The sequence below is a fragment of the Palaemon carinicauda genome, chromosome 17, assembly GCF_036898095.1.
Source record: "Palaemon carinicauda isolate YSFRI2023 chromosome 17, ASM3689809v2, whole genome shotgun sequence".
Classification (NCBI taxonomy): Eukaryota; Metazoa; Arthropoda; class Malacostraca; order Decapoda; family Palaemonidae; genus Palaemon; species Palaemon carinicauda.
The window spans coordinates 136,488,679-136,498,678 of record NC_090741.1 but is presented as its reverse complement, the minus strand read 5'-3'; positions in this window follow the sequence as shown (position 1 = coordinate 136,498,678).

Here is a 10,000-nt window from a genome sequence, read left to right as displayed (position 1 = left end):
TTACACAGTAATCTGACATAAAGGGACTCCTTTTGTAAAGGTAAAAAGAAATATTTACGTTTACGAAGCTCTATGTTTGCAATATAGCTGTTTTTGGATTACCTTTCATTTACAGATGCATTTGAATAATTGCTATTAATATCATTTATTGAATGCTATCTTATGTTTTAATGATAAATTGCCCTCGTTCCTGGTATAAGATAAAATATATTCGAGGTCATTCTTCTTTTCGATGTGTTTGAGTCAGGAATGGGTGACCAAAATATCGTTGTGAGGGGCTTGGTAATAGCTCTTACAACAGTATTTCATGATCATGCAATGGAATGGGGTACACAGTACATTCAACATATATACAGGTGTTTGAAGAGTATTTTCTATAAAAGGAATATAATTTATGTATTTAATATTCATATGATTATTATTATTATTATTATTATTATTATTATTATTATTATTATTACCATAATGATGATGAAGATGATGATGATGATTATCATTATTATTAATATTATTATTATTATTATTATTATTATTATTATTATTATTGTTATTATTATTATTATTATTATTATTATTATTATTATTATTATTATTATGTACAACAGATGAACAAAGATAAGATAAGAAACTAATCATTTATCAAAGTATTTTTTCAGAAAGAAAAATTAAAAATAAATCTATAAAAACTTTGAACTAAATGAATGATAATGTTTTCTGCATATGAGTTTCACTTGTAAAAATCTCTTATTGACTTCATGTCAATACCCTGATGGAATCATTAGAACGTATTTCGTGGTTTGTTATTTCAAGACATCTTCTTGAAGTTTAAGTAGGAGAGAAGAGAAGAAGAATTGAGAACATGCACAGAAAGATTATTCAGGGGCTATTGATGGAGACTTCAATATCTCTCTCTCTCTCTCTCTCTCTCTCTCTCTCTCTCTCTCTCTCTCTCTCTCTCTCTCTCTCTCTCTCTCTCTCTCTCTCAAACTATTGTACTGAACTAGATATATTTAAAAAGGAAGTTATTATTATTATTATTATTATTATTATTATTATTATTATTATTATTATTATTATTATTATTATTATTATTATTATTATTATTATTATTATTATATCCTTGAATGGCTGTGTCTCCAATTTTTTTTCTATATCATCCTGTACTCTCTTCCCGGCTTTTATATTTTTCCTCAGGTTCATATTAATGGCAACACTCCTTGCCGGTCTAAAATCCTCCCTTTTCCTATAATTTTTTTTGGTCTTCTAGCCACCTCATACGATAAATCTTCTTCCTATCTACTCTCATCACACAATCTGCGTCAAATCGAGAATTAATTTCTCTTTGCCAGCACATACAATTTTATTGCAAATCACCTACTAGTCTATATCTGTGGTACATCTTCCAGCACCTGGAACCGATTTTTCACTTCCAACTGATAATGGTTTCTAAATTCTATGTCATTCAGTTTTTCGGTATCAATTACTTCAGTCCTTGGGATTGTGCTTTACTATGAGATAGTTTCATTTGGATCTTTGTCATCAGTATTGGGGTACTAACCGGGCCGTAAATGAGCAGATATAAGCAGTAAAATATACTGGATAAAAAAGAAGTTAAGCCAAGATAGGTTGAATATTCTTCATAATTACTAAAGAAACCAGAACTATAAATAGTAACAAATATAGAGGTGTTGTAAGATGAGAGACCACAAGAGATAGTAGAGTTACCAGTTAGAGATGAAATCCTGAGGGAAATCAAAGATCTGAAAAATAATAAGGCGGATGGTATTGATGATGTCAATAGAGAACTTATAAAGCATGGAGGGCAAAGGCTATATGAAGATACCATGATAATTATGGTGAACATATGGAACAAAGAGATTATGCCTGACATATGGGAATAGGGGATAATGGTGCAAATACACAATAAAATTGACAAAGGTGTGTGTTCAAATTATAGAGGGATCTACCTACTCTCATAGAAAATTTGGTGATTCCCGAGCGCTTTCAGGAAAGGGAGAGCCACCGTTGATAAAATATGATTATAACTTTTATAGAGGCTAAATTTTGTATCAGTTTGGAAATCACTGCGGAAAAAATAAAACTCTAAAGGATTCAAGAAAAGGAAGTGAAGTTGGTAACATTGCATGTGCTGCATTGAACCTGGTGGGCGTAGATGAATTTATGTATCTGTGAGGAACAGCCACAGGAGCAACGGGCCTCTGGTCACTGAAACAAATATTCAAGTCCAGACCCCTGAATAAGAAAAAAAAATAAGAAAACTAAACTAATAACCTATACAACAATAGTCAGGCCTACCTTGAATTACGGTTGTGACCCATGGAGGTTAACTATAGACTTGGTACATTTTTAGTGTTTAACAATTGAGTGTTGAGAACAATAAGGGGACCATTATATGATAACGATGAGGAGATTTGGCAAAGGAGACAGACGTGGATTGAGACAGATGTCGGAAATGCTCTAAATAACCCACATCAGAAGAGCACAAAGGCTGCTGTGAGCTGGAGATGTAGCCATAACGGAGGACAGTAGGATTATCGGGGGAGTGATGCTTGGTAGACCAGAGGGAAGACGACCTGTGCGATGACCGCGTATGAGATAGGAGGAAAATTTTAAAATAAATGTGGAACACCTGAGACCTCGATCACCTACCCGCTGACATGATATCGTACCGTATGGTCAAGAGTCTTGTAGAGAAGGCCATGGACGACATGGGACCGGACACGGTGGAGTAAGTTTATTATTATTATTATTATTATTATTATTATTATTATTATTATTATTATTATTTCAAACTCAGTGTAGAAACACTCATAATATACAAAATTTTTCTTTAATCTAGACAACATACTGTAGTATGTTATTGGGCTAATTATAAAACGTAATTAGTTTTATAAAATGAAGTAAAAATATCATTATACTGTTTTAAAATCTCCGTTAAAAGATGTACACACTAGACTAAACATTTCTATTGTGGTAAGTTTCATTAAATAAGTTTAGGAGTTGTTGAAAAGGAAATTTTATAAATTTCTATTTTATTTTATTTTATTGATGATAAAAAATAGCTATATATACATTTAATATATGTGATTATGAAACACATTATTTGTAAAAAAAAATCGTTAAATAATTACAACAGAATACTAATTTTATTTCCACCATTCGAGGATAATTTTGAAATATGAAAAACATTAAAATTATCATGAAAGGATTTAAAAATAAATTATGTGGCAAACAAATTTAAGATATATATCTTTTTAAAAACATGAATTTCATTAAAAAAAAACTGACTCATGATTGCATCCGTGCGACGACGTTTGAGCGCAAGACAAATAAGCGCCGGCAAATGAGCGCCGACGTATGAGCGCAAGACACTTAAGCGCAGTAACATTTGAGCGCTGACAGTTGAGCGCCAAAATGTCTCTCTCTCTCTCTCTCTCTCTCTCTCTCTCTCTCTCTCTCTCCAATGTTAAATATAATTACAGTCGTTTGGTTATTAGCATTATAACTTGGAATTATCCCTTTTAGGAAATATAAACAAAACTTTTAGGAATGTAAACAAAACTTTCTTAAAGGGATATTACTTGAATATATTTATTTCTTGAAACCCACGGTATGGAGAAGCTAACATCTACCAAAGGAAAAGTAAATTTATCACACCAAGGCTATGGGACATTCAAGATAGCTCCTCAGCTATTTTATCAGCTATATGTGATTCACATTCAGTATAAAGGAAACATCCTTCCAATGGTTTATATGCTCCTTCAGAGAAAGTCCGAAGAACTATATCGTCGTGCTCTGCTTCAAATACAATGCATAGATAACGAGATTGCTCCAGTTTCCCTTTCCTTTGACTATGAGAAAGCGTTTCATAATGCTTTTCTTTCCGTTTTTAATAACGCTGAGGTGTTAGGGTGTTTTTTCCATTTATCGCAAGCCGTTTGGCGAAAAATTCAAGATTTAGGTTTGAACGACTTATACTGTGGCAGTGAAGAAGTACGAAAATACACAAAAATGCTGGTGGCCTTAGCATTCGTTCCTCCCAATGGAATAGTAAATGTTTTTGAATTATTACAAGATGTAGTTCCTGATGAGTTAGATGATCTAGTACTATATTTTGAAGATACTTGGATAGGTAGATCTTGCAGGAGAGGGAGAAGCAGAAATGCAATGTTCCCTCCAAGTGTTTGGAGTGTATATGAACGTGTTCTTAGTGAACTTCCACGTACCAATAATTCATTAGAAGGGTGGCATCGGGCAATACAGATGTCCGTAGGTCATATGCATACTACAATTTACAAATGTGTTAATATTTTAAAACTAGAACAAAATCATACAGCAAATAAAGTGATCCGGATAGATTCGGGGCAAGACATTGGAAAAAACACTAAATATGTAAGAGTCAATAAAGCAATATCTAGAATTGTTAGTGAATATTCTTCAACAGAACCAATAGAATATCTCCGGTCAATATCTTATAATATTAGCTTACAGAAATATTTTTTTTTATTTAGATAAATTGTTTTTACTTTAAAAAAAAATTCAATGTCATAACAATTTCATTTTCTTACTTTAAAGAAATGGTTATTTTACTTAGATAATTGTATTTATCTCAAATTTTTTTACTATATTTCATGTTAATTACTTGTAATAAATAAATGAGTGTCCCATATTGAATAATTGTGTTTATTATCCCTAATTGTTTTTATTTATATTTTATGGTAATTCATAACAAAGTAAGATTGTTCAAAATTGTTCAAATTTAAAAAAAAAATGTTCAAAATTGTTTAACAAGCTTTGAAATGTTAACGATAATATATCAAACGATTGTAATAGCCAAACACGAATACTGAGAGAGAAAGAGAGAAAGAGTTTGATGAAATGTTTACTTTTCTTAAATGGAATGATTTTCACGATGGTTACTACACGACTGTAATAACCATGCAACAAATATGGAGAGAAAGGGTTGAATTTATGCCTTGCGCTAAATTGTCGGCGCTTATTTGACGGCGCTCATTAGTCTTGCGCTCAAATGTCGGCCAACCAATTGCATCACTGTCATTACTTTTGCTATATGTATTTCAAATGGGAGGTACAGGTATAATTATTTAGTAATACGACCACAATATATGATAAATGTATTTATATGGATGACATAAATTCATAAAAAAAGCTTCAAAACGGGTCTTTAGTCTTTGATTGTTGTGTAACAAACATGACTCCAGCACTGTACAATCCAGGAAACATTAGTGTGTTACATTTCCCTTTAGAATTGGACACTTTATAACGTTAGGGGCGGAACTCCAAAAAAGAAAGAAAAGAAAAAAGAATGTCAACTTCCATGAAAAACTGACCGACTTCTTCCAAACTATTCCAATCTCATCAAACTCGTGACCTTTCAATTTTCCCTTCTTACTTTTCATCTAGTATTATCGGAAATGAGCCTATCGCCTGATTGCCACCGACCATTAGTCGTTCCCTCTATTGGAATTTTGCCACTCGGAAGTAGTGTTGACATTAGATATTTTTTTGCTATATTAGATGCCTAGTGCAGTAACAGGAACTTTGGGTGGAGGAGATACCCCAACATATCTAGATGAATTCACTGGAAGCAGGGTGACGGATTGCCTTTAAGGCAATAGACAAGCCTTCTCCTTGGCTATTCCTGACGCGGATTATCTGACTGGAAGTACAATGGATCGGCAGGGGTAATTTGCCTTAGCTAGATAGGCACTGCAAATCAAAAAAAACTTTCAATTATTTGATGAACCTAAACAATGTTTCCTCAATAGATTTAGTCAGTCAATAGAAAGAAAATATGACAGAATGACCCCAAGTCTCTGGCGTAGCTGGGTGCTAATTATATCCTGGTTTATAAATATGAAAGAAAGGGATGGTAATTGGGTGGTTCAATCCACGAATCAAATTATGAAGTTAGAGCATGTGAAGAATGAGTTAAAGAAAGATAGTTTAGATATATTGGCCATGGGTGAAACACGTTCAATATCACAGGAGATTTGTCACAAGAAATACATAAAAGACGAGAACGAAATATGCAATGCAAGGTAAATATAATTGAAAGGAATTACTGATTACTCATAGTAATTTAAGCATTTAGAAACTATAATCTCTAATATAAGGTCCTTAGAATTGAATTTTCATAGAATATTTGATAAAAAGCAAATTAAATAATAGCTATGTTAAGTAAAATTTGGAAATTAAATTGCATGAAATCACAAATAAATTCAGGTTATATATCAGTTTGGTTGACATTTGTGTTAGAGTAATGACATGTGTCATGGTATGACAATGAATCAATACCCAACACATTTACTAGATATGACAACAGTCCTAAAAAGGATATTGGATGTTAAATGGTAGGAAAGAATTTGAAATGAAACTAAAAGAAAAATTACAAGAGTGCCATATGTGGAAGAGATAACAGTTAGGAGTAGATGGTGATAGTTTTGGAATGCTCTTAGACCTACAAGAGAGATATTAGGGACTCGTGATTAACACAGTCGAAGGGAGCACTAAAATCAATGACAATCATACGAACTTCCTTACCACAATCAAGATATTTGTTTACAACATTGGAGATTGTAAGAAGGTCATCACATGCTCCAAATCCTTAATGAAAACCAAACTGCAAACTAGGGAACACGTGATTACCTTCAGCAAAACTTTTAAGACGTTTTGCCAAGGGACGTTAAGAAACTTCAGATAATATGGTAACTAAGGAAATTAGGTGGTAATCAGTTGGTCTTGAGCTACCCGAAACACATTTACATAGAGGAGTAACATTGCAAATTCTCCAATAAATGCTAGAACCTCTTCTTCTTGCTAACTTGCTAAAATAACAGATAACTTTGGAGCTGAGAAATCTGCAATCTTTCTAAAAAACAAAAGAAAAATACCAATTGGATCTACACCTCCATAGGTATCAAGGTTCATCAACAGAGTTTAATTTCACGAGATCGAAAAGCTAAACTAGTTAGTTTAGCCTCAGGAAAACACGAATGAGGACATTCGAAATTCACATTACTCTGCTTGCTGTTAAACACATCTGCCAAAAAGAGTTGCCTTTTCCATTGGAGAGTGAGTGACAGACCCATCTGGTTTAAGTAAAGGCGGAATTGTTGCATGTACACCAAAGAGTAGAGTTTAAGGGTACTCCACCACTTTTGCCCCTTAGTTTTACCAGAAAGAGTTTCTTTTATGGTTAAATTGTATTCTTTTTCTGTTGAAGCATAAACTCTGTAAGCAAAAGCTCTAAGCTAAGAGGAATTACTCTGGGTCAAATAAGTCCGTTAAACTTCCAGAGATAATAGACCTCCTTCTTCTCCAAATAAGCACGTTTACAATCATCATTGAACCATGGTTTGTCCTTCACTCGGTACCTTAGTACACAAGAAGGGATACGCCTATGAATTATGCTGACTAGATTCTCATTCAAAGGGATTACAAGATCAACACCACTATAAAATTATGTCCAATTCAAGCCCAAAAGATCATGGAAAATTCCATCCTCTTCTGCTAGAGATTTCATATAAATCTTATATGAGTAAGATACATCAGGGACAAGCTATTCAGTGTTCACTTCTAATGAAATAAAGGCATGATCAGATGTCTCAACTGGAGAACCAACCTTACTTGTCAGGAGAGTCAGTGTAACCAAGGTCCAAGTAGTTACCGGACCTCTGAGTAGCTCCAATTATGATTAGCTCACAACCAGATTCAGAGGCCAAGTCTATAGCACTTAAGCCATGGCAATTGGTAGAAGAAAGAGAATTCAACCACTTCCTATGGTAAGCATTGAAATCACCAAAAAAAAAAAAAAAAAACATAAGAGGCCTTTCTATCATCGTGTATTGATCCATAAGGGTAAGATGAAAATCGAAGATAGAATCAACCATGTAAGGATTCCGATACATCAAACAAAAGTAGAAGTTGTTATTCCTGCAACAAGCTTTTATTACCTGAATCTCATCACAAATATATTCATAGCAAAACTTATGAGAAGAAGGGTATTCAATCCTAATATACACCGCCATTCTCCTGTCCCTAGTGATGGCTTCACGTTTCAAAATTATTGGCTTCTGAAAACCAGTTATATGGAGCTCAGATGAGTGCGTCATATTACAAACCAAAGTTTCTGGGCACAAAAGAATATCAACTTTCTGGACACCACTGTAAGATCTTGAATATTTTTATGAAGGCCATGAATATTGAAATACAGTAGATGACATTGACGAAATCAAGGACGAAATAATCTGGATTTTGCTCAATGTCTCCAGAGAGCATAAGGATTAATGGTGATTGAAAAGATACATCATACTTAAAAGCCAAATTAACAAGAATACCAACAAGAACAATATGTTCAGATATATGAATAAAGTGATTGATCAAGCCCATAGGCTATAGAAAAAAAGTCGGAAAAACTGGTTAATATGGAGGAGCCGATACACCATGCAAAGCTAAATACCGATCACCTGTCTTCTTAACGGCGCAGAAATTATTATATGCCGATATTTCCTCCGTTTGACCTTCCCAGGGATATCCGCGGTTCTATGCTTCGTCATAAACAACCCATTCCAAAGATAGCAACAGGTCAGAAATCGCTGTGCCTCAGTCTCGTCCACTATGCGGTATAATAATTCTTAACGTTGCATCCTTCCATTTCAGTCTTATCAGCCTTTTCCTACTCGCTTGTCCTACTTCTAACATTGAATTTTCTATTTGTTCCAAGTCCATTTCTTCTTTGTCTACTTCTCTGTTCATCTATTGCTCCTTTTCACTCGGGCCTACTCATGATTTCTCTCCTTGCTTACCATCAAGGGAATCCTCTTCTTTGGATACCCAATCATGCAAGTTCGTTGCTCCTTAGATTTCTTTTTCTTCTTCGCCCACTTGTCAGCTCGTCTGACGTTCCTCTTCAATTGGGCTTACTCTTGAGTTCTCTTCTTGTATATCATCAATGCCACCCTCTTCTTCAGAAAACAAATCCTCCAAACTCTCTTCTCCCAGGTCTATTTTCTCATGGTCCTCTTGTCCTTTTGTCTGTCGTTCCTCTTCGCTAGGACTTATTTGGGAGTTCTGCTCTTGTGTACTATCAAGTGAATCCTTTTCTTCCAGAAACCAACCTTCTAAGTTCATCGCTCCTTCAATTTCTTCTTCTTTTTTTTCCTGTTGTCCATACGTCTGTCGTTCCTCTTTGCTTGGGCTCACTCGGGACTTCTCTTGCATACTATCAGGGATATCCTCTTCTTTGGAACACTAATCTTCAAAGTTCATCACTCCTTCGATTTCTCTTTCTTCTTTAGCAGCCACTTCGTTCTTCATACTCCTAGTCGGCATAACACTTGGTAATGGAGACAGGTAGTCCTTCTGGATTCCAGTCATAGAACTATACTTCAAATTTTTTTCAGCTACAATAGGACAAGGCACGAACGGCGATCTACCACCCTCATTACCCGACAAGATGTCTACTCCTCCGACAGCCATTGAATCATTTACTGCAAAGTTAAAAGTACCTCTCACCAACTTGCATGAAAGTTTTAAACGGCGAATAGGGGTGATCTCCTCACCTCCTATTCCCTTCAAAATAATTGAGTCCCATGTGAGAGAATGTTCCACCATAGGATATACTCCCTGTACAACCACACTATTGTTACAACCTGTGGTGCGCAATATCCTGAGCAGGGTTTGCTCACTCCCGTCTATTGCTGCTAACTCGCCTTCATACATATATGGTTTAAAGGCATCCACACTGTTTGGGTTCGTCCTGTTCGTCGTGTAAACGTTAGCTGGTTTATTTTCTCCTCTGTCCTTTCCCGACTGATTCTTAGTTTTTGCATTCTGTGAAGGTGAACTATCCTTAATCACTCAGGTGACAGCTTTAGGGTGGTCCGACCAATATTTCTTGCAACACTTGAAACAGCCAATATCTACCTTCTGCATGTCTTTCGCCATACTTGTAGAA